Here is a 23,844-nt window from a genome sequence, read left to right on the forward strand (position 1 = left end):
TTAAATCCTCGCATGACACTGTTGTCAGGTGTACCACAGCAAGTTCACATCACCGGCTAGTTCTGTGTGTCTGTCCCTTTCTTCTTATTTCTCTGCATTCTCTGTGTTGTCTTTTATTAGAAAGCACACATCTCCAGGACACTCTTGTCTAAGGTGAATTGCGTACCTTATACATGTGAAATGGCCCTTATCTTGTGTAGCATTTGCTTTAGATTTAATCTTTGTGGTACTGATAGTTTGACCTCAGATTTCTTTCGGTTACTGTTTGCCCGTTGTGTTCTGGTTGCTTTCTATGTAGACAGTAACTGTTCCGTTTTGTTTTTTACCTAATCTGATCACCTTTGTGTGAACAGATCCCATTTACATTTGGTGACACAACAGATGTGTTTAGTTCTAAGCTTTTCATCCAGTTTTGATGTTCTGTTTTCTGTATTCAGCGCTTCTGGTTCTGGGCTTCTTGTTTGTGGGTTTTCCGGCCTTTTCTTTGGTTTAGTGTCAGTAGTTGTGTTGTCCTTTTGGTCACTTGGGAGGCCGTGTCCTCTTTCCACATCTTACTCCGGGACCGTTTATAAGCCCCTATATTTAGCTCTATGGCTGTTTCTTGATATGGCAACTTTTGGCAGTGTTTGTGAGTCCCTCATGAGAGCTCAGATCATTAGCAAACTGCAGGATCTCTGGCCTCTTTGCTCTTGCTCGCTTTCTGATTTTGTTAGTTGCAGTGTTATTCTGAGTTCAGGTTATTCTCTTTGTAACATATAATAATATGCTTACTACCTATCATTTACTGATTTCTTAACCTTAAAATGGTAATTGTTGACCACTAAGAAGGGTGAGAAAATGAATACGTTAAGTTTCTTCTCCCACCTCTTGGTTTGTTTTATGACTTTCCTTTTAAAATGTAAGGAATTTTAAGTTCAGCCTAAGGTTTCTACCAATAGGGTCTAAAGATCGCATCACTTTGGTCCTCACTGAGGGGAGGGCACGACCCCTTGCTCTTCGCAGTGATGCTGTCGGCTGCTGGGAACCCTCCACCTGCCAGTACTGGGCTGGTCTCGGCCTCCAGGGCCACAGAGGTGTGTTCCCGTCCCCGCTCTGAGGCCAGTGACCCTGGCTGAGGATGTGCCTGGTCTCTGCCATGGCCTCGGGGTTGTCTGGTGGTTGCCCCCAAGTCCTCAAGGTGGCCAAGGGGTTCCATTTTTATGAGGAGAGCTTTCAGTGACCCCCTCACGGGGATGACGTGCCAGGGCTAGGGGAAAACGGCCTGAAATGGAGCCCCTGTTTAAACAAGTCTTGCTGCTTACTCCTCTTCTGCCAAACCAGGGATGGTGACATTTAGAAATTGTTGAGGATGTAGGTGCCCGGACAGACCTTGCTTCACGTGCAGGCTCTGCCCCTGCTGAGGAGACCCATCAAATTTAAGAACCAGACTAAGGGAGCCTTCACCTTCAGAAGGCTTGACTATCGGTGGGCGGGGGCGCAGCACGTGTGGGCGTCAGAGCACCTCGACCGGGGCAGCCTGGCACTGCCCTGTCCAGGCGCCCGGGATGCGCAGGTGTGAGTGCTCAGCAAATGCCATGTCATCAGTACTGTTTATTCTCAGGGCGGTGTGAGTACAATCTAATCATTTAGAGCCAACGTGTTTTGGAAACTTTTCCCTTTTTTCTTTTCTCCTCTAGGAAAGTCAATGAGAACATTCCATTTTTGTTCTTGAACGGAATTTTCAGTATAAATATTACATATATATGTACATGTGTGTATATATAAATATAAACATAAACATATATGTGTATTTCTGTATTCAGTGATGTGGGAAGTGTTCACATGACCGCTAAGGTGAAACTGTGCATAATGTGGTCCTAACCGAAATGCATAAACTATACAGAACATAATCAGAAGTATATGTAAATACTTAAGAGTTTATGCATTTGACCGTTTGAACAATTAGGATTATGTATCTAAAATAAATTTGGGTGCCTGCTGTGGACAGATCATAATTTTTATGAGTGGAGTCAAGGGTGTAAATATTTATTTAGGGATTTTCATGCACATCCCCAAATTGCCTTCCAGAGAGGCTGCTCCACTCTTGTTTATTCACGGTGGGTTCTGATGAGCTAAGATCTAGTGACTCTGACCGCCATTGTGGAGCCGGTGCAGCTGCAGTGTGGCCCCTCGGTGAGAGCGCTGTAGGAGGACACTGGTCCGGTCAGCCGGCCGGCCGGTCGGGGCTCTCTTCCTGCTTTGGTTGGCCAGGCTGGTCTGGGGCTCTTGTCTTGTCCTGGCTCTTCGGAGGAGAAATAGATGGTCTCCAGGACCCAGCGGCTGCAGCTGCAGCAGGGGGCTTGCCTGAGGGGGACCTTCTTCCGGAGAGTTGGGCCCCTGGGTGGGGTTGATCTGGTAGCCAGCTTCAGAGAGCAGGCAGCGGGTGGCCGGCCCCTCATTCTCACCTTGTGCTTTCTCACATGCTTGCGCTTGGCCGGTACTGTCGACTTGGATTTTCCAGTAGCATGTGTTCTTTCTAAACTCCCCCTGGCTGAGTCCGCAGCGTCTGGGCCAGGTGAGCGGCATCTGTCTGTGATGCAGTGGCCATGGGCCCCTCCCCCGCCCGGCCCCAGCTTGGCAGGAAGTCCTTGTACGGCTCGGGGGCTGGTGAGCAGGGCCAGGCCCTCCCTCGCCCCGGTCACCCCCCCAGGCTCACGGCCACCTCCCTCTTCCTGGCACTGCTCTGGGTTCTGGGGGGCCACAGGGAGCCACGTGAACGCCCCTGCCTTCTCGGGGGCAGGTGAGGGGCAGCAGACGGTGAGCACGGGAAGGCTTGTGGAGCCTTGTTTTGGTTGGCTGCTCCGTCTTCACGTTCAGGGCTGGCCCACAGCTCACGGTGAGTCTCCCACAAGCCAGCAGGGCTGACGGACTGGCTGCCTCCCTGCCCAGTTGATGGGCAGGGCCTCGCCGTTTCCTAGTGTCTCAGAAGCCGAGACCTGCTGTCCTTCGTCTTGGCCTGATCCTTTTACCCGGACAGCACCCTCTCAACTCCTTCCTGCGGGTCCCTGCCTGGCCCCCGCGCCAACCCTCGGTGAATCAGCTTGGAGTGCCCCGTTTTAGGCCGGCACCCAGCTCCTGCCCTCAGCGGGGAGCTTCTCTGGGGGGTGGTAAGCAACAGTCCCCGTGTGTGGCGGGCGGGCTGTGGTGGCCAGAGGTGACTGGACCCTGACCTTCCCCAGCCTCAGAAGTCCCTGGTCAGCCAGGTCCCTTCCCAGCTTCAAGAACCCTATGGCTGTGGTCTCCTTGAGGGACGGGGCTTGGGGGAAAGATTGATGTCTTTTTGCTGTCCCTGGGGTGGAAGTTTCGGAGGGAGGGGGTGGGTTGGGCGCCGTCAGGCTGTGTCCTTCACAACATGCAGCTCTTTGAATGTCGAGAATGAACCCCAGCCTCAGCTGAGCCAGGAGGTGGTGAGTGTAGAGACCCTTTAAATTTGTACTTTCACAGTTTAAGTTGAAGATTAATTGGACTCCACATAACACTCCAGAGAGTTTAAACACCCCAGTTCACAATCACTTTCATCCATTTCTTTTTGAACCCACTGGTTGCTGGGCTGCAAAGTTAAAACACCCACGAAACAATGAAAGCTGTCTCCCCACGTCCTCACCGGCCCCGGAGGAACTTTCGAAGTCTTCACGAGCACGCTTCATCTGCAAAGGAGATGTTGTTCAAAAGGACCCCAGACCCTGTGCAACGATGTGGTGAAATCCCGTGCTGAGGGGAAGGGACCGCGTTTTATCTTCACCCTGAATCTGGTGCCACAGAGAACGTACCTGCTCCCCACAGGGCCAGTCCGCGATGCTCGCTGTCACCACCTTCTGCCTGCTTGTTCGGGGGGGTTTCCTTTGCTTGTATTTGAAAGAAAAGTCCTCGAAGATGTTTTAAGATGCCAGATTCTGGGGAATGTGTCAGGGGCCGAGGAGCGTCCCACAGCTCAATAAACGCCAAGGGGCAGAAGTCCCTGCCTGGATTGAAAGCTGTTTTTGTAGCTTTAGCTGCTGAGTGACTGGGGTTAGAGACCCAGCCCTTCCTTCAGACGGAGCCACAGGACTGGAGTCTCCAGGAGCTGGCCGTGAGCCCGTCGTCCAAGTTCAGCAAATGCAGACAGCGATAGCCTTGCGGTTTCTTTCGTGTGAAGGCTCAGTGCTCTCAGTTTCCTTATTCATCTTCACTGCACACCCACTGGGGGGGATTGTCGGGGCCCCTGGACGGTCCCCGGGGGCTGTCACTCTTGGAAAAGGGACTTTGAGCCCTCTGGGAGAAGCAGCAAGGCCGGGCCCTCAGGGAGGACAGAGCTTTCCTTAATTATTTCCGGCTTCCAGGAAGCTGGATCTCGTGCTCCTTAGTGATTCTGTATTGTGAGGGCACCAATTCCGTGTTTATACCATTAAAAAAAAGATGGAAGAAACAGTATATTTCCTTCTGTCAAGAATTTCCACTTAAAATTCGTTTTGAGTAGGTCAATGTAAAGTGGAATTTTAATGACTTATTTTGGGAGCAAGTGGTTTTAGGGGATTAAAGCTAGAGGGTTTCATCATGCAGTCGTGTTTCTAATTCCTAATTATGTAGCAGTTACGATTTCTTCATCTCCTCCTTTTAAGAAATGTATAAATAGATCTTAACAGCCAATGCCTGCCCCTTTTCTTGAGGATGTATTTAAGTATTTTATAAAGGAGTTTCGGTACTTGCGGAATGTGATTTAAAGGTTCTGTGATGGGGTTAGTGCAACATAAGGCATTAAAGGAATGTGCCCTGTCTTGTGCCTCCTTCCAAGCCTCCACGAACAAGGGTTGGTTTCCACTGGGGAGGTTCCAGCCCCTTGGCCCAGCCTCCTTCCAGCTAGGAATCCTGGTGACCATTGTGTAAACGGGCCTGCTGAACGCCCTCTGTTCCTAAGAAGTCAGGGCGATAGAATTGCGGACTGTCGTTGGGTCCTTTATGATCACACGTGGTGAAAAGTGGAGAGAGACGTTGTCTTGGGCTGGTTTCCACTGGGCTCATCTCCCCCAAGGGGGCACCCCCATTGCCAGCCACACACACGCGGCCCTTTTCCTCCCAGGCCCAGTAATGAGTGCCGGGATGTGCAGTCGGCCATTCGCCACTAGCAGAAACCTGTTTTCAGTTTTGTGTTTGTCACTGACTTGCTTTCATTTATTTATTTATTTAGGGATGCAGTGGAGTTTTTTTTTTTTTTTTTAACTTACTTTCTTTTAGAAACGACTTTGCCATATATGTCTGCTTCCTTAGACAGCATCCTGTTTAGGTTTATTTTTCTGAGATTTTTAAAGTGTCATCATACAGATACAGCCTTCTGCCGCTTGCTTTTTTTAAAAAAATTCAGTATTGTTTCCAAGACTCATGACATCATTTCTTTTTTAGCTGTAAATCATTCATTTTCGCTGCTAAATACACTTACACACTCTTAATATCCCGCAGCTGACCTGTTGACGGCTCTCTGGGCTGTTTCCAGTTAGTAGTGCTGTAATGACAGTTCTTGCACTATTCTCTTGGTACGCACAGGCAGGCATTTTTCTTGTGTGGGTATGCCTGGGACACACAGGCAGGCGTGGGTGTGCTCTTGGTACACACAGGCAGGCATTTTTCAAGCGTGGGTATGCCTGGGAGTGGGTCATAGGACCAAGCTTCAGCATTATAAGAGAAAGCTGATGAGTTTCCAGAAAGTCCATCCTCATCCGTAGCCTTTCCGACACTTGATAGCTCCAGAAGGGGGTGGATGTCCGTCTCCCATTTCACAGTGGTCTGATTGCCTCTCCTGCATTACTGATGGGGTCCTGCATTTTAACCTATTTTTTTTCAGCCACTAAGAGCCCTTCTTCTGTGAAAAGCCTACTTGTCCTTTTTGCCATTTTTCTTCGATCTTTCTTGTACTGACTTGTAGGAGTTACGTATATGTTACAGAGCCAAGTCCTTTGTCAGGTACTTTGTCAGTTATATACAGTGTGGACCACCTTCTTCAGGACTCAGGCTTTCACTTTTAAACAGTGTCTAATGAGCAGAAATTCTTTTTTTTTCAAATCTTATTTTATTATTTTTTTATACAGCAGGTTCCTATTATCTATTTTATACCTATTAGTGTATATATTGTCAATCCCAATCTCCCAATTCATCCCACCCCCACCCCCCCTGCCCCCGATTTCCCCCCTTGGTGTCCATACGTTTGTTCTCTACATCTGTGTTTCTATTTCTGCCTTTGAGCAGAAATTCTTAATGTAAATGTAGTCAGAGCGATCGGTTGTTTCTTTTGTGGTGAGCACGTTTTGGATCTTGAGTTTTTCTTTCCAAGGTCATGAGGATATTTTCCAAAGAGTGTCTTCAAAAAGTTTTAAACTTTTGCCTTTTTCACATTCGAGTGTTAATCCATGTGGAATTAATTTTGGTGTACAGTGTGAATAGGAATGAGTTCCATCTTCTTTCCGTAAGAAACATGGGATACCCCGTCTTTCCCATAGTCATGTGCGGAGGACTCACACCATCTTCTTCAGGACTGCTCTGACTGCTTCAGTCTTGTTCTCCTATATCGTTTGAGAATCACCTTCTCAAGTTCACGAAATACATCAGTTTGAAGAGAACTGATATCTTTATGGTAGTAAGTCTTCTTGTCCTTCGGTCATTTAAAATATCTATCAGTAATCTTTTATAATTTTTTATCCATAAAGGTCTCTTCTATCTTTTGTTACATATAATTCTTGGCACTTTGTACTTTTTAAAATACTGGGATTCTCTACTTGTTGCATTAATATTGAAATGTAGGTGGGTTTTTCTGTATGTTGACCTTACCCAGCACTTTGTTAAATGACCTCATTAACTTCTCTGTAATTCTTTTTTGTTTTTTAACGGGAGAAGGGTTCTATATTTTGATCACAGCGTCTGTGAGGCGTGGTGGTGTGTCTTGCCTCTCTGCTTGCATTATTCGCCTATCAGCCAGCTCCTCTGCGGTGGTGTTGCCTGGAAAATCTTGTCTCGGTCAAGGTTCGCCATTAAAAGCAATATTTGCTGCGGGGTTTTTTTTGAGTCTATGATAGGATGTATTATTTATTTAATAACACTATTTTACAAAGTCTCAGAGAAACAATGAAAATTTTAGGGAACATATAGATTAGATTTTACTAGTTTTTCTATTTATTTTATAAGCGTTTTCCCTAACTTGTCATTTCTTTTTTTTCTAAATCACACTGTTTTGAAATATGAAACCCTTTCCCCCTGAACAGATGAACATACTTCTAAAAGTCTCAGGCTACACTTCTGTATAGCATCTCGATGTCTTTATTATGAGAGTTACAGGCTGCTCTTCAGAAAAGCTTCCTAGCAAAGAACTATAAACATAGTCCTTTTATAGGGTATGCCACCCTTTAAGAAAAACAAATAAAATCTAATTTTTAGGGGATAAGAAAACTCATCTAACTTCTCAGTCTGTGAAGATGGCATTAGTATCAATACTTCAGTTTCTTATAGCTTTAGATACAAATTCTTGCTGTAATCCTTAGAAATACAATAACTTATAAACTTCAATTCTAAGACACCAGTAAGTATAAAAACACACCAGAAACTTGCAGATTTGTTTTAAACATTTTCAGAGCCACTACGCAGTTTTAAAATGTTAAAATACAGGAAAAAATAAAAACAAAAATCATGGGTCTTTGAACTGAAAAAGCGTGGTAGTTAAGAAATTCCCTGTATAGCACTTAATTAGAAAGTAATGCCTTGCCATATATCATCTAAAAATGCAGAGTTGCTTGTAAGCAATTTATTCTCCTCAGTGTCCCCAAACAATTAAAATGTGACAATTTTCAACATTCAATTTTACATGAAATATTCTAGGCACGTGGCAAACTACCCACATACTTAAATGCATTTTAAATAAAACCCTTATATGAACTTACACACAATACACTAATTAAACACAAAACTAGAATTATAATAATGAGGATACCAATTTTTAAATTTTTTAAAGAGTTACATACAAAGTAACAGGACATACAAAGTAATAGGATACGTCCAAACTGTTCAACAAGTTCAGGTGGGAGAGGAACTCTTCGAGTGGAACTGATCTCTGGCAGGTTGGGTGCTGACAGCAAACCAGGTCCTTGTAGGGGATAAACCATATCTGACATGCCAGAAACAGTGGGATTATTTGGGGCAGACCCCATGAGCAGATGGGAAAGGTCTGGGTACACGCGGTCTCCTTGCAACTGATGGTCCATGAGCCACTCGGCATTTTCCAAAGCTTCCTGCAGGGCTGTGACGTGGAAGCCGGCATTGCCGAGCCCAGCAAAGAAGACGGCATATCGAAAATCGGAGACACCAGCGACCGGAGAAAGTCAAAAAGCAAGGAGAAATAAGAGAAAACCCAAGACGCTAGCTCAGCCCCAAAGCTTAGGGCGCGCACGCTAAACGAGCGCCCCGGCGCCAGTCTGCCGTGTTTTTTTAATAGATCCCTTTTTTCAGGTTAAAGAAATTCTCTTTTATTCGTAGTTTGCTAAGGGCTTTTATAGTTGTTGGATTTTATATTGTACTTATTTCTATTATGATGATGCTCATGATTAATTCAGTGAATTACATTTATAGATGTTCTATGTAGATGTTGCATTGTTCATTTTAAAATACTGCTTATTTTAGTCTATTATCTTTTTTATGGACTGCTGGATCAAGCTTGCTAATAGTTCATTTGGGAATTTTGTGGCTATATTCATGACCAGGACTGTAATTTTTCTTTTTTATACTGTCTTTGGTATTTGTAGCAAGGTTTTGCACTAGCCTCACAGGACGAGCCGGGAGTTCTCTTTATTTCTCTGTTCTCTTTAAAGTTTTGTTTAAAATTGAATGATCAGTTAGTCCAAAGGTTGATAATACTGTCTCTAATATGATCTGTGTGGAAAGATTTTCAAGTATTGTTTCACTTTAGTTTATGATTATAGAGTTGCTGTATTTTCTATTTTTTGTCAACTTGGAAAAGTTATGTTTTTCTAGAAATGTATCTATTTTATGTAGGTTTTAAAATTGATTGGCCTGAAGTTGTTCAAGTCTTTTCAATTTCTGCCATATCTGAACTTTGGTGACCTTTTAAATTCCTAATGTTTTAAGTTTGTGCTTTTCTCTCATTTTCTAAATCACTCTTCTTGGAAGGTTATCTATTTTGTTGGTCTTTTCGCAGAACCAATTTCTTATTGTGTTGGTATGTGTGAGTGTAATGAACATTTTCCATTTACTTATGTGTTTATTATCTCCTTCCCTCTGTTTTCCTAGGATTCGTTCTAGTGTTTTTTCTGAAGATACATCTGTCTAGCTTACTAATTGTATCCTCATTATTGTCAAATATAATCGTTTAAGGTTATCAGTTTTCCTCTAAGTATAGTAAGAGCAGAACCTTTCAACTTATTATATGTACTTTTTCCATTATCTTTCGATTCTAATTATTTTTAAGTGATTGTTAGGATTTCTTCTTTGACACAGAAGATATTTAGAAATGTAATTAAAAATTTTTTTTAACTTTGTATCATAAAAAATCTTAGACACACTTAAAAGTGGAGAGGCTCGTAGAAGGAGCCCTCAGGTTCTTATCAGCGAACGTAGCAGGGTCGGGTCGTGCCCAGCTGTGTTTTATCTGTGTCCCACCTCACCCCTCCACCTCTACCCTCACAGTCATTTTGAATCAAATTCCACTCATTGTATCATATCATCTGTAACTATCCCAGTACCTACCTGTCTCCCTGAAAGGTAGGGACTCTTTGTTTTCAACGTAAGTACAATGCCATTTTCATGTTTAAACAAGGTCAGCAATTCTTAAATTTTATTTAATGTTCACCTAGTATTTATATGTCCCTGGTGTGTGTGTGTGTGTGTGTGTGTGTGTGTGTGTTTTAATTGAAGTGAAATCGACATACAGCACTGTGTCGGTTCCAGGTACACCACATAGCGTTTCGGTATTTCTAGGCATTAAAAGATGTCACCATCTGCCACCATAGAAAGATATTGCAGTCTTGCTGACTCTGTTCCCTGTGCTGTACGTTACAACCCTGTGACCTGTTCATTTTGAACCTGGAAGTTCAGACCCGTGACTCCCTCACCTGTTTCCCTCACGTCCCTAACTCCCTCCCCTCTTGCACCCACCAGTCTGTTCTTGTATCTGTGAATCTCTTTCTGTTATGTTTGTTCATTTGTTTTGTTTTTTAGATTTCACATATGTGAAGTCATACGGTATTTTTGCCTTTCTCTGTCTGACTTATTTCATTTAGCATAGTAACACCCTCTAGGTCCATCCGTGTTTTCACAAATGTCAAGATTTTATTCTTTCTTATGGTTAATATTCCGCTGTATTTAAATACCACGTCCTCTTTATCCATTCACCCTGATGGTGTTTAATAAAACATGTGCTTCTTTAGTTCACTGTTTGACTTGGGGTCCATTTAATGCTCATGCATGGTGACTGGTCTGTCTCCAGTTCATCTGTGTCTCCCCTCCCTTTTTTGACCTTTGCAGTTTATCTCTGAAGATACTGGGTTGTTTGTCCTGTAGGGTTTCCCTGTGTTCTAGGTTCTGCTTGATTTCATCCCCGTCTTGTCATTTAAAATGGACCTCTGTTGCCTGTGTTTCCTGTACGTTGGTGGTTAGAGCTGGAGGTTTGATCCGATTCAGGTATGATTATTTTGGGCCCGACTCTAGATGCAGTTGTCTACGTCCACCAGGAGGACCCAACTCGGGAGTGGGGTGGGGGGAGGTTAGCAGCCACGTGTCTTGTTTTCTCCTTAAAATCTCTTTATTGATCTTGCCGTGCCCAGCCACTGCTTTGGGAGGCCTCCCCTCTGTCCCCAGCAGTTAAGTGTGAACCGTTACGCCGGCGCCCACGGCGGGCAGGTGTCCCGGGGCCCCCGGATGCTCTCCTCCCTCCCCACCAGCCACGGTTTTCACTGTCAGTTCAGCTCCCAAGTTAGATGCTCTTCCCCGTCTCCTGCCTGTTTGTCTGGACTCAGCTTCAGGTTTGTCACACTCTGCACTCATCTTCTCTCCCTCATCTCAGACGCTCTGTGGGCTTTTCTCTTAACCAAAGGCTTGTCGGCGAGTCTGTAACCTGTCTTGGTCTTTGATCTGCCTCCATCTGTGCATGTTCTGCATTCACTCTTTTTTTTATATATATATAATTTTTTTAAACTTTATTTTATTTATTTATTTTTGGCTGCGTTGGGTCTTCGTTGCGCACAGGCTTTCTCTAGCTGCGGCGAGCGGGGGCTACTCTAAGTTGCGGTGCGTGGGCTTCTCAGTGCGGTGGCTTCTCTTCTTGTGGAGCACAGGCTCTAGGCACACGGGCTTCAGTAGTTGTGGCTCACGGGCTCTAGAGTGCAGGCTCAGTAGTTGTGGCACACAGGTTCAGTGGTTGTGGCTCGGGGGCTCTAGAGCGCAGGCTCAGTAGTTGTGGCACACGGGCCCAGCCGCTCCGCGGCATGTGGGATCTTCCCGGACCAGGGTCGAACCCGTGTCCCCTGCATCGGCAGGCGGACTCTCAACCACTGCGCCACCAGGGAAGCCCCTGCATTCAACCTTGATCGCAGTTTCCCCGAGCACATAGTTCTAGCTTGGCAGGTGTCTCTGCACGCTCAGAGCTGGTTCACTGTTTTCTGGCTGTTTCTGTGCGTCCCTTGTCGGGCAGCCTCACTCGTCCTCAGGGTCTGCTGACCTTTCTCTCTAGTGTCTGTGGTTCCACTTTGAAATTGTCTTGATTGTTGCTGTTATTGGTTTGTCTCCCCGCTTGGTTGTGCCTTCCCTGTCTCCCACCAGTCCTGGAAATGCTCAGCCATCTGTCTTCAGATGCTGCCTCTGAGGTCTGACCTCTGACCTTCACAGTCAGTCGGGGGCCCACACTTTGGAACCGACACCGGGCCTGAATTGCAGCTCTGACCTCCCTGCTGGGTTGGGGAGCTGGGCTGGAGGATGGGGGGGCTGGTGTGGGGTGCAGTGAGTGAGAAAGGAGAGGAGCAGGGGCCTCACTGAAATGACGGTCTGATTTAAACAGAAACATTGACATCACCTAGATTCTGCCCTGGTGTCTTACTTCTCTTCCCTATGTGCTCCTATCCTACAAAGAGCTTTTTATTTCTTTGACAAAGGAAGAGAAGCGAGTGTGGGAGGGGGGAAGATCTGACCTAACTCCTTGTCAGCCGCTGCTGTGGGATCAGCACCCGGCCTTGAGGAGGCCCTGTTTCTCCCTCTGCATTAAGTAGACGCATTCTCGTTCTTCGGTGCCTCATAAAGCTGGCGTGTCTCTGCGTCCTGTTCACAACACCTGAAGCTGAGAATCCGTTTTGGCTCCGTGTCTGCGGGCACCCAGGGACCCCTCACCTGTGCTGCTGTGAACACAGCAAGTTGGCGGAGCGGAGGCCGGGCCGGGGCCGGGCCAGCGCCACTGGAAACGGGCAGGCGGCGGGCTGCTCCCTGCAGGCCTGACTCTGCGCTCCTGGCGTTAGAGGGGTGCGGAGATCTGGGTGAGGCCCCCCCACGGGGTCACAGCCAGGGAGGATGGAGGACGGCTCCCGTCTTTCCTTTTCCTCCCAGTGTTTAGGCCACTGTCCTCCACGCGGGTGACCACACTGCCTGCCCTTTGCAGACGGTCCTGGGACTGTCAGCTCCAGTCTGTTTGTTTGCAAACCCCAAGTCTGTTTCAGTTGACGGGGTTTCCAGCCTAGGACCCAAAGGACGCTTGTGGGTTTGTATTTCTAGGAGAGGGAGAAGAGGCTGCAGCTCCTTCCCTTTGGGGTCCTCACATCGTGATCCCTCGTTACCAAGGTTTCCCATCAGGCACCTTCACTTCTGGTTAAGGACCAAAATGGAGTCTTCCAGTATCTGAGCACGTTCAGCCCTCTGTTTTTATCCTTTATGAATCTACAGTTGATTTTGCTAAAATTAACCTGATCATCACAAAGGGAAGTTCCTGTTCACGTGAGAAGGAGAATTTTCGTCCTTAGGTCGCCGGCCCCTGCTGCTGCCCCGTGCCTGCGAGCGAAGCGCGCTTCCCTCAGACGGTGACACTCCGGGATCCCGTCCTCGTGTTCTGGGGGCAGAGGGCAGTCTGCCCGGTGGGCCCTGTGGGCCCTGCGGCCTGGGAGGGCAAGGCTGTAGCGCTGGCTGATCCAACCTGACGCCGGGCCCGGGTCTCCTCCCCTCTTCTCCTCGCTCTGTGGGAGCTCCTGGAAGCTTCTGTAGGGCTGAGCGGCCCGAGGGCTGGACCCTCCAGGGCAGGGCTTGGCGCCCTGCGGACTGCAGAGCGGACAGTGCTGGTGGCAGAGGGCAGCGGGCTTGTTCTCTGGGGCCTCACGTCTGGGCTGCCGGGAGCCAGAGCCCGGGCGCCGTGGGCACGTGTCCTCACACATGTCCGTGACCTCTGTCTTCAGTTGTCACTTGTGGGGATGCTGAGGGTGAGCTGGCGCCCTTCTGGGGGTCTCTCCCGCATCCTGACCGCAAGGCTTCACCTTGGGTCTTCACCACCCTCGGTGAAAAGCACTTTCTGGGCCCACTTTTGGGGGAAAGGTGTTCAGGAGCCCGGGAGGCAAGATGGGCTCAGCTCCGCCCGCCTTGCCTGGATGCCCATCCGGCTGTGTCAGCCGCCCTGGGCTCTTCTCCCTGCGTTTGCGCGGCCCCTGCGACAGAGGCCTCCAGGCTCGAGGCTGCATCCTGGCCCCGTGATGGACACTGGGCCACACGCACGGCCCCGGCCACGCGCCTGCTGGTCCCCTGGTAGGATTTGAACTCGCACCGGCCCCGCCCCCCTGCTGCGTGTGTGATCGTGTCCTCGCGCTCTGACCCACACTGGATGTTTGAGGGACCAGGTCTGTGTGCCGCGGGCCCCAGGAGCCGCTGACGCAGGGGGCCTGGACTGGATTTCTCTCACTAGCTTTCCTTGGAAACACCTCCCTGGTGCCTGGAAGTGGAGGCCGCAGAGCTGGTTTCCACGAACAGTCCCCCCTCCCGCTCTGCTACCCCCATGGTGCCTTGTGGTGTTCTCGCTGGTGTCTGCGGACACTCAGGGCAGCCCAGCGGGGACCTCTAGGGAGGATCAAAGTGGCTGTAGGAAAGACCCCCCTGGTGGAGGCACTGACTGGGAGGCCAGGCGTCAGGGTATTGATGGCCTTAGACTCTCTGCCAGGGAGAAGCACTTTGAAAACTTGTCGCTCGGGGGCGTGGTATGAGTGGGTGCTGGTGAAATCTGACTTAGGTGAAGAGACTGGTGTGAAACATCACCCTGGCGTTCACGGTGGCTTTATCTTTTTAGCAGTGAAGATAAGATTTCTGGGATTTTCGGTCTCTGCCTCTGCTCAGCAGGCCGCGTGTGGCGCGGCTGTGCTTTTCCACCTGTTTCCTGGTGCCCGTTGGGTGGTGCAGACCCGGCCTGGCTGTGCCTTTGGGGCCATTGTCTCGGCCGTGAGAAGAAGCTCGCAGAGCTGATTCCTGTGGCTGCCCCAGCCCCAGGAGCTCTTCAGGAAAAGTAGAGTTTTCTCCCATGGACAGCACTGGACTGCAGGGTGCTAGAGTGAGCCGGCGATCGTGGGGGACACCCGGCCTGTGGTCAGGATGGAGTCCAAAGCCGGAGCCGTGGGCGTGGAGGCCAGGGGTCAGCAGGCCCGCTGGTGTGGGAGGCGCTCTCAGAGCTCCGGAGCGGGGGGGTGGTTCTCGGGCCGCAGGGGGTCCTGATCGCCCGAGAGCTGCTGGAGTCCCCAGGGTCGCCGTGCACTGTAGCTGAGCAGGGCGCGGGCCCTGTTGTTTCCAAGTCCCCAAGCTGCTGCCGCCGCCCAGCCTGAGATGAGAACCACCACCCCAGGGTGACCTGCGGGCCCCCAGCTCTCCCTGCTCTGCCTTGTGTCACTGTTGGGGTACCTGTGGTTAGCATCCATTTTGGAGTCTGCCGGTGACATTTGCTGTGTGGCCTCGAGCAAGTCACTTAGAGTCCCCGAACTTCCGTTTCGCCACCTGTCAAATGGGGATAACGCTGGTATCCATCCATATCCTACAGTGTGCCTGTTCACACGTTGAGTGAGCCCAGGCCAGCAGCCCACAGGACTGTGATCCCGTCGTGATGTTTTTACTGACCTGGAGGAAGCGGGGGGAGGTGTGCCTGCCCCAGATATCCCCTCCTACCTCCAGCTTGGAGGACCCCGTGCCCTGCTCCGGTATATTTCTCATTGCTTTTGAAGAGGAATCAACTCCCTTCTTGTCTGGAAGGCAGAAGCATGGGTAAGCCAGGGCCGCTCCCTTCTTGACGTCTAGATGTGTTCAAGGAAACCGCGTGCACAGAAAACACAGCTCAGAGGGTTATGTGTTTGTTGTTTTTTTTTTGCGGTACGCGGGCCTCTCACTGCCGCGGCCTCTCTCGTTGCGGAGCACAGGCTCCGGACGCGCAGGCCCAGCGGCCGTGGCCCACGGGCCCAGCCACTCCGTGGCACACGGGATCCTCCCAGACCGGGGCACGAACCCGCATCCCCTGCATCAGCAGGCGGACCCCCAACCACTGCGCTACCAGGGAAGCCCTCAGAGGGTTATGTTTAATAGACTCCACGTGTGTCACATCTCTCTCCCTGCCCCAGAACAGATTAAAAAAACCCTCCTATATGTACACGTATAAATACTTCCATGTATTATACGTTTATTTCTTTCTTTACATTTTGATCTCAACTGAAAACAAAACAATGTAAAACATAACAGCCTGTTCTTGCACCATAATATTTTTTATCTTTATGTTTCAAGCATAATTTATATGATAGTGGGTTGTTCGCATAAGCTATCTCTTTGGCATTGCTTATATACATCTGAAGGAGGCAAAAAGAAATGAGATACGTGCTCATCTGCGTAAGAAGCTGAAGTGGGGGTCACTTGTGTTTTTACATTCCCTACAGAATATTTTTAAATGTTTACATTAAAAAGCACTTCTGTACCTCATTTCCCTTTCACACACACGCACGGGCGTGCGCGCGCGCACACACACACACACACACAGTTAAATAATTGTAATTCAGTTAAGAGCACCTTTGGGGAAAATGATATTGCATATAAATCAGTATTTTGAATGGAACTTGATTGCGACTGCTCAGCCCTTTTGAATGGTGTTTTTAATAAATTGTGCACCAGAGTTCCACGGTGAGATGACAGGTTGAACACGGGTATCTAATTTCACTCACTTCTGAAATTCACAAAAGCGCCAGTAAAGGTATATTCGTTATAAACCATGTCACCCCGAAACCTAGATGATGGTCTCTACTGTTTCCCACTAAAGGGACCCAGTTATCCTTGGAGACACGTCTGTTTCCTTGTGTGGCCCAGGAAGTGCAGGGAGAGCCCGGGACACCTTGTCTCAGCTGCACAGAGAGCTGCTCCCGGGCGGCCTGTGGACTCACAGTGACACGGCAGCCTTAGGACAGGAATACAGAGACTTAGTTCACCATGGTCCCGAGAACCAAAACCCTCCTCCCTGATCACACGTGGAGCATGCTAAGGGCCAGCTTGTTCTTTTTAAAAATTGACAAATAAAGGAAGAGAATCAAGCGCTCGCCCTGCCTTTCTTCTAAAAACCCTTTGTGAGAATAACAAGCTAGTTGACTTGGGACCCTTTCTCACTGTAGAAGTAATGTAGCTAGCAAATCAAGAGGGGTGGATGGAGCTAGAAAAGCCCTGTTTACAACAATGAAGACATCATCGGTGAGCGCGTTAGCTGCCGGTAACACAGGAGCCCGAGGGGCACAGGACCTCTCCAGGGAGGCGGCCCTGACAGCAACCAGAGCTGCATCCTCTGGGCCTTCAGACCCCCTTCCAGCTCCCAGGGAATCTATACATCAGGCTCAGTCAGCACAGGACGGGTGACCAGTGTCTTCAGCCCGTCACCTGGAGGGTGCAGGGGTGAGGGAGAAGGTGGGGGACCTTTAGATTAAAAAGAATTCAAAGGGTATGTCAGCCAGTTGCAGTGAATGGACCTTAATTGGGTTTTGATTTGAATAAAGTTTCAAAAATGTGTATGAGACTCTCTGAAAAAATGGGAATACCTTCTGGCTATTTGATAATGTCGTGGAGTTGTTAATTTGTTCTGGGTAGGTTGATGGTATTCCACTGTGTGTTTGTTTTGTTTTGTTTTGTTGTTTTGCGGTACGCGGGCCTCTCACTGCTGTGGCCTCTCCCGTTGCGGAGCACAGGCTCCGGACGCGCAGGCTCAGCGGCCATGGCTCACGGGTTTAGCTGTTCTGCGGCACGTGGGATCTTCCCGGACTGGGGCACGAACCTGTGTCCCCTGCATCGGCAGGCGGACTCCCAACCACTGCGCCACCAGGGAAGCCCTCGACTGTTTTTTAAGAGGTCATTTAGAGATACCGAAGGCCTTATGGATAACATGCTGGGCTGGCTGGTAGGCTTCCGGATGATCTAGAAGGAAGTGCAGCTGGTGGGTGTGAGAAGAAAAGGTTGGCCATGAGGTGGCAGGTGGCTGATGGATCCTTGGGAGTTGATTATACTGTTCTCTCTGCCTTTGTGTGTTTTTGAAATTTTTCCCTAAAACATAAAAATATATATTCCAGAGAGATGTTATCAGCTCACAAAGTTGGGGGAACAGAAAAGGGAACAACATCACCAGCAGTCCGAAAGTTGGAAAGGAGAGCCATAAGTCTTAACCGATTTGGCAGTTTGGGCAGAAAAAGCCAGATTCCGAGCCTCCTGTCAGTGCAACCAAGAGCCCCGGGGGATAGATGCCACAGCATCCTCGAAGAGCAGCCCCACGTCCTGCCCTCCGGGACAGGAGCAAAAGGGGGCTGGGCCAGGTGGAACGCAGGCTGGCAGAGAAGCAGACGCCCCGCTGTGCTGGGCGCCTGAGCCTCGAACCAGGGTGCCTGGTGCGTCCTGACTAAGGCCAGCTCCCCACACCGTCCAGCGAAGCTCAGCGTTGAGAACCCCTCTCTGCTCGCAGCTTCCAGCTAGGGTTCATGCCTCCACTCGTACTCAGGGACACATCTGCAGAAAATATGCAAAACTCGGTGAAAAGCTTAGAGCAGACATTTAAGGAAATCTCGAGTAAAGCTGAGCGCTAGACACAGAAAAGGAAAATGGAGAGAGTGAAAGAGAGAATCAGAGCATCGCTCCAGGAGGTTTACCACCCAGGAAGTTTCGGAAGGGGAAACAGAAACAAGGAGATGAGCAAAACAGCCGTAACATCTTACGGAAAAACCCAGACAAACTTTCTGCCCAACCCAGTAACTCAGGGAAATTCCCCGCGACTGGAGAAACTGAGCAGGCCAGCTGCATGCCCCCCACGGCGGAGGAGGGAAGAGCCTCACCAGGCCGCCTGCTTCTCAAATCTCAGAACACTGGGGACAGGGAGAAGGGCTTCTGAACATCCAGAGGAAAGGGCAAGCACAAAGGGTCCAGAGCCAGAGCCGCTCCGTGCTTTTCTCATGACAGTGTTGAGAGCAAGGCCGTGGATCACTGCCTTCACCGCCCTGGAGAAGGTGACTTCCGGGCTGCAATTCTGTACACAGCCCAGGTACTGATAACGTTGACAGGGAAGTAAAGGCATCTTCGGACGTGAAACCTCACATGCCTCTTGGAGCCTGAGTTCCTGTAGAAAAAGAATGAACTGAGAAAGAAGAATGAAGAGTGGGGTAAAGGGATCAGGTGATCGACTCTGGGACAGAGACCAGTGGGATGGATCCCAGGGAGGGGGAGGGGGCCGGCCTCAGAGGGCGGCTCTGCAGGAGATTCTGGGCCGCCCGGCTGGACCAGAGCTCAGCAGCCGCTGGGGCGGGTGTGGGAAGGGGGCTGACCTGTGCGGACCTTACTTACCAGGCGAGGCAGGTCTCTCCGTGGGGCCTCCTGCGAGCCTCTCACCTGGAGGACAGCCTGGGTGGAGCAGCGGCAGGACACAGGGCAGTGCTGGCCCGCAGACGGCCCCACCGGGTGCTGCACTGGGGGTGGCCCTTGGTTTCCCGGGGGTCACTCTTGACCTCTCCCGGACAGAGCTCTTTTTTGTCACCTGTCCTAGAAGCTGAAGGCAGCCTGAACTGCGACTCTGTCTTTTCCTGGGAACCTTTGTCACCTCCCATCCCACTGCTCCTGCACTCACCGCGGTCACGTGGAGGACACATGTTTAGGGATACATCTGTAGATGTTATAACCAGAAAGAAAAGCAGGGATGCTGAACGAAGTCAGAACGTTGCTGGGGGCACAGGCGTGTGACGTGTGGGGCACGGAGGGCGATGCTCTGGTTCTGGTTGAGGTGGGGGGGGTGACTGTGTCACCCTTAACCTTCTGTTCTCCAGGGTGTGTGACACATTTCACCATAAAAGATGAAAATATTTTGAACTCAGTTCTACGTTTCCTATCTACCCATCCCTTTCTTTCCCTTCCTCCGCCGCCCCCTGCAGTCTTTTCTCTCCCTAACCACACACACAGACAAACGTCATGGTAAGGGGAAACCGTGGCTCCGTGGATGAAATATCTTTTATTGTCCCCTAGATTTGAATGAGTCGTTCTTTACTTGAACAGACCCTAAACGTCGGCCCTGTTTTCTCAAGAATAGTCCTTCTCTTTCTTTCCTGTCTATATGATGACATGAAATGGTGTTATGAAAAGAGGACCCAACCCATGTAATGGAAAATTACAGTGTCCTTCCTTTTTTCTGATCATTTATTTTAAAAAAATAGAGACTAGCAGATTTTTTCTATTTCTGATTGAGAACTTATAACTCACGGCCCGGGCTTGGCCATTTCTTACTGAAACTCTGAATATGGCCTTTGTGCTTCTACTAACGTCATGAGTCTGATTGTATTAATATGTTTCTCAAGGCGCAACCTATAAAAGCAATTTTCTACTCTGCCATAAAATATTCATGAGAATACAGGCTTTTTTGTCTTGATGCTGCATTCTTTAAGTAGAGAAGCTTTCATTGTTTCTTCAGGGCTCTTTGGGTCAAAAGCACCAGCAGCTTCTGTTGGGAACTCATGGCATTTCAGAGAGTTTTTGATACAGAAATAGTCCGAGTCATGTTTGACGCACCCGCCAGCGACGGGAATGAATGGGGACTGTGGGTCTGATGCCGCAGCTGGCGCTCAGGCCAGGCCTGGGGACCGCGCGGCCACTTCCCCACCCGCCTGGCTTCCCGAGGCTGGGCGCACGAAGCGGGAGGAGGACCCTGCCTGGGCCCCCCGGCCTCGTGTAAGTTGCAGTGTTGGTTTGCGTGTCTGTAAACGCAGTGCTGTTTTCAGAGGTGAAGAAATGGCGGGAGCTGGTCGCGGTGCGTCTGACGGAGGGGATGTCTAGCTTTGCGTTCTCTTTGCTCTGCGTTTGACTTTCTCTAGCAGAGCAATGAAGTTTCATGTGAAACCTCAGAAGGGTCAACCCAGGCAGGACCTGCATCCCTTTCTCACAGTAACTGTGGAGGGAACGTGGTGAGAACAGGGATGCCTTGGGCCGAGGACAGCACGTGCCCCCCGTGCCCCCCTGTTCCCTTCTGTGTGTTCACTGCAGGCAGAAGGGGCTGGCCGGGGTGGGGGGTCTCCTCGCCAGCCTGCGCGCCCACCCCCAGGGTGCATCCGCTCCGGTGTCTGTGGCATGACCAGGGGCGGTTCCTTCTAAGGTTCCCTGCGCCTCCAGACACAGAGGAGGCGAAGGAAAGGTGCAGTAAACAAAGCGAGGCTCAGCTGGCGGGCGGTGGCTGTGGCGCCCCTCCCCGCCCTGCCCCCATCCCAGGGCCTGGCCCTGCCCAGCCCTCCTCGAGTCCTCCCGCGCTGCCCCTGCGGCCACCGCCCCACCTCTTTCACCCCCAGCGCCCCTCCCGCCTCAGAGACGCAGCCCCGTCCTCACACCTGGGGAAGGTGTGAACCCTTCCCCAGGCCTTCCATCGGCCCCACTGCCCCCTCCTGCCTGTCTTCACATCAGACCTGCCGCAGGCCAGTGCCCAGCACAGAGCAGGAGTGTTTCCGCAGTACGTGAACGCACACTTAGAAACGTTTGGCCCATCTTATTTTTGGAGTCAATAAAAAGGATCCCTTAAAGTTGTTTTATGTTCAGTTTTTGTTTTTTTTTTTTTTTTTTGCAGTACACGGGCCTCTCATTGTTGTGGCCTCTCCCATTGTGGAGCACAGGCTCCGGACGCGCAGGCTCAGCGGCCATGGCTCACAGGCCCAGCCGCTCCGCGGCATGTGGGATCTTCCCGGACCGGGGCACGAACCCGCATCCCCTGCATCGGCAGGCGGACTCTCAACCACTGCGCCACCAGGGAAGCTCTGTGTTCAGTTTCTGAAGACGTTATAACTACTAGACATTTCTGGTGGTCCTCCTGACCCCGCCTAGGAAGAATTAGAAGTAGGGAGAGGGTGTGCGACAGTGAGTGGTGGATGGGTCGTCTTCTGCCCAGCATTGTGGGGATGGCCTTTTTCCTACATAGTGTCTTAGGTCACCTTGGCACGTCACATGAGCGGGGACCACGTCTGACCACCCCTGCTGTCAGGGCAAGTGAGATGATACTGCTACAAAATGCAGGCAATATGGTTATTTCACAGATTCTCTGTGGTTATTTCCTTAAGCTAAAATTCCGCTCCCTGACCAGACAAGCAGAGTGTAAGAGACACCGCAGGCCAGTCTCACCTGTGACTGTGGATTCAAATGTGCGTAATGAAACGGTCATAGGCTGAAGGCATCAGCGACTCTTTGTGTGTGTGTGTGTGTGTGTGTGTGTGTGTGTGTGTGTGTGTGTGTGTGTAACCCAGGAAGACCAAGAGTCGGGTTTATCCTTAGAAAGCAAAGGCCAACTGGGACTTCCCTGGTGGCGCAGTGGTTAAGAATCCACCTGCCAGTGCAGGGGACACGGGTTCGAGCCCTGGTCCGGGAAGATCCCACATGCCGCGGAGCCACTAAGCCCATGTGCCACAACTACTGAACCTGTGCTCTAGAGCCTGTGAGCCACAGCTACTGAGCCAGCACGCCACAACTACTGAAGCCCGCACGCCCTAGAGCCCACACGCCGCAACTACTGAGCTCATGTGCCCCAACTACTGAAGCCCGTGTGCTCTGGGGCCCGTGTGCCCCAACTACTGAGCCCACGGGTCTTGAGCCCGTGCTCCGCAACAAGAGAAGCCACCACAGTGAGAAGCCTGCGCACGGCAGCAAAGAGTAGCCCCCGGTCGCCACAACTAGAGAGAAAAGCCCACACGTAGCAATAAAGACCCAACGCAGACCAAAAAAAAAAGAAAGCAAAGGCCAACTAACCTGAGGAGGTCTGCTAAGTAACTCACCTGTAATCCATGAAGGAACTGGGCAGGTTAACCGGTTAATAGAAAAACTTCTTGAGCCCGTCTGTGGATGCAGAAAGGGAGCTGGAAAAACCTGCCATCGTTCACAGTTACAGTGTTTCTCAGGAAGCGTGCAGTCCTGTCATCAGTGAGAGCAGGGGATGCGCACCACCTCTCCCCGCCGGAGGAGGAAAAACACGAACTGAATTTCCTTTAAGACGTCAGGTCACTTTCTCTTTTCTCTAAGTCTCTTTCCTGAGCCCTCCTCCTCGCCCTCCATAGTATTCTGTTCCTTAAAAGAACGTCTGAAGCAAATGGGGGAAAATATTGATTGAGGTTTTATACAACTGGTGTTGTTTGCACTCTTTTTCCATTTTCTTATATTACATGATAAAAATGATCAAAACAAAAAAGAAAAAGGAAATTAATAAAAGCCAGTCTTTACCAGCTGGTGTGCAGTGGAGGTTGGTGGGATCCACCGGTCCTCAGGCCTGTTCACCGAAACAGTTCATTTGTGCAGATTTTTCTCACGTAAATATCAAATAAAGACCTCGCCACACATCAAGCCTCATCCCCCACTAGAAAAAAAGAAATACATACATTTAAAAAGTTGGGGGAAGAAACCGAAGAAAAACAGTCAGCTGGTATTTATCCCAGGCTTGTTAGGGCTTCAAAGAGGAGAATTAAATATTTTCTGAAACTGCTTGAATATTGAGGATTTTTCTCCATTCCCTGTGGCCAGGTCCCAGGCATTCCTTGCATGGAAGCTGCTCCAGGCCCTGGGGGCCTGGGGTGGAGGCCAAGGCTTGGTCCCGGGGGTGGGAGAGACAGTGACTTCAGCCCCAGAGCCAGGGCCCCGCTCTGCCCCAGGCAGCGCCCTGCACTCTTCCAAGGTGAGCGGCCCTGCAGGTGTGAGGCCACGTTCTAGTCCAGGACGCCAGGGCTCAGGGAGTCAGCTCGGGGGTTAGAACCCAGGGCTTCGCCTGGGCCTCGCCCCACCTCGCCTCACTCATCAGAAGGATGGTTGGCATGGGACCTGCCGCCTGGCAGTGACCACAGAAATGCCCTCTCCTGAGGGGTGGTTCCACTTATGGGCTGTTTTTCCAGAATCTGTGGACTGTGGGGCACAGACTTCCTGAGGGACTGGGTTATGTCCGGCCTGTGAGTGGCCCACGCTCACTTAGGGAGCCCCCAGGACGAGGCCAGGTGTGTCTGTCGCAAGGCCTGACCTTCAGAGGGTCTAGGCAGAGGTGCTAGGATGAGGCCCCGTGCCAGGTGGTGAGGGGCTGGCATTGGCGGGGCCCGTGGGTGTTGAGTCTGGGCTCCCACTGGAGCCCTGAGCCCCCCGGAGGGCGAGGCCCCAGCCTCCGGTCCCCGGGTCTGGTCTGTGCCGTTGCGTGAGCCCAGAGCAAGTTGTGAGGGGGGCTTTTTGGAAGGGACAGGGACCATGGGCCTCGGTGCTGGGCTGTCTTCCCTCCTCTCTCTACGAGCAGCGCCCGGGGCGCTCACCTGCGAGGAGGGGAAGCAGCACAGGAGCCTCGCA

The 23,844-nt window shown here is 50.4% G+C and overlaps 1 protein-coding gene across 3 annotated transcripts in view; it reads left to right on the forward strand.

The window, feature by feature from the left end:
* HDAC4 (histone deacetylase 4) overlaps positions 1-23,844 on the forward strand; it is a 241,325-nt gene that overhangs the window by 106,291 nt on the left and 111,190 nt on the right. The gene's annotated exons all lie outside the window — the stretch shown is intronic.

The sequence above is a fragment of the Grampus griseus genome (genome assembly GCF_964374135.1).
Source record: "Grampus griseus genome assembly, chromosome: 7".
NCBI classification, from domain to species: Eukaryota; Metazoa; Chordata; class Mammalia; order Artiodactyla; family Delphinidae; genus Grampus; species Grampus griseus.